At 41.9% G+C, this 1,830-nt stretch overlaps 1 pseudogene; it reads right to left on the reverse strand.

Moving 5' to 3' along the window:
* Positions 1 to 1,398: 1,398 nt before the first annotated feature.
* Positions 1,399 to 1,830, reverse strand: LOC114205450 (small ribosomal subunit protein bS21m pseudogene; annotated as a pseudogene).

Consider the following 1,830-nt stretch of genomic DNA (forward strand, 5'->3'; position numbering starts at 1 on the left):
CAGGTCATGATCCCAGGGTCCTGGCATTGAGCCCCTTGTCGGGCTCGCTGCTCAGCCGAGAGCCTGCTTCTCCCTCTCCTTGCCACTCCCCTTGCTTGTGCTCTTTGTCAAATAAATAAATTAGATCTTTACAAAGAATACTTGACTTTTAATCTCCTTGGGATTTATTTTATTTTTTAAAAAGATTTTATTTTATTTTTATTTATTTGGATTTTACTTTTTAAGTAATCTCTACACCCAGCGTGGGGCTCAAACTCACAACCCCGAGATCAAGTTGCACACTCCACCTATTGAGCCAGCCAGGCACCCCAAGATTTTATTTCATTTTCTTTGCGGGGGGACGAGGGGTAGAGGGAAGGTAGAGAATATTTATATTATTTTTAAAGATTTGATTTAATTTTTTAAAAAGATTTATTTATTTGAGAGAGAGAGAGAGAATGAGAGAGAATGAGTGGGAAGGAGAGAGGATCTCAAGCAGACTCCGAGCTGAGTGCAGAGCTGCCATGGGGCTCAATCCCACGACCACAAGATCATGATCTGAGCCGAAATCAAGAGTTGGGTGCTTAACCAACTGTACCACTCAGGGGCCCCTTGTTTATTTATTTTATATATAGAGAGAGGGCCCAACATAGGACTCGATCTCACGACCCTGAGATCATGACCTGAGCCAAAATCAAGAGTCAAATGCTTAACCAATGAGCCATCCAGGCGCCCTATAAGATTTTATTTTTTTTAAGTAATCTCTACACCAGTGTGGGGTTAGAATTCACAACCTGGAGATTGAGTCACATGCTCTTTAGACTGAGCCAGCTAGGAGCCCCACTTGGAACTTATTTTAGAATATGATGTGAAGTAAGCATTTATTTATTTATTTACTTTTTTGAAGGGTGTTTCAGTAGCAAAATTTATTCCAAATACGTAGATGCCTCCTCTCCTCTCCTTTTATCTAACAGTTGGTAGGAGGGGACAATTCAGTAAAGAGTAACAGATGCTCTTCCAATAATGCCTTGCTTTGGGTTTCATAAGAATTGAGTGGGAAATGGTAGATATATTCCACTACATTTTAGAAAAGTTCCTCACCTCTCCTAGACTACTTAAAAAAATTTTTATTATAGCTAAATATACATGGAATTTGCCACTTTCACCATGCAAGTGTACAGTTCAGTGGCACTAAGTACATTCACATTGTTGTGCAAGTATCACCACCATTTGTCTCTAGAACTTTTTCAGCTTCCCTAACTGAAATTCCGTACCCATTAAACACTAAATCCCCATTCCCAACCAGCCCTTGGCAACCACCATTCTACTCCTAGACTACTTTTTGACTTAGTTTCTCCTTCGCATAATAAAAGAGAGGGTCCACTGCTGACTATGGGATTGCTTCTACATATGCAGGCCTTCTTGCACATATGTGATTGAATTTATTATAAGAAAGGTAAGAGAAAATGGGATTGTAGAAAGAAAGGAGACAGCTGGATAGGGATTTTCATACTGGGCCTACTATCCACAGGCCTCAGCAGCCCTGCCATGGATCCGGCCGATTCTTGCGCATCAAGAAGTTGATCTTGCGAGCCATTTCCATGTTGTAGATCTGCCGACAGGTTTCGTAGCTTTCCCGTCGTCCTTGGCAACAAGGCTTTTCATAGTACCGCTGTCGCTTAATGTCCTCGATGAGCCCATCCATGGTGAGGATTCTGTTTAGGGTCCTGTATGCACCTTCTGTGTTCCCTTCCTGTACCATCACAGTCCTGGCAATGAACTTCAGATGTTTTGCCATGACCTTGGAATTTAAATCTTCACTCTGCAGGACCCAACTCCCTCAGGAACCAG

Source organism: Eumetopias jubatus, unplaced genomic scaffold (genome assembly GCF_037043125.1).
Source record: "Eumetopias jubatus isolate StellerSeaLion01/CBP00866 unplaced genomic scaffold, mEumJub1_p1.0 scaffold_17, whole genome shotgun sequence".
NCBI classification, from domain to species: Eukaryota; Metazoa; Chordata; class Mammalia; order Carnivora; family Otariidae; genus Eumetopias; species Eumetopias jubatus.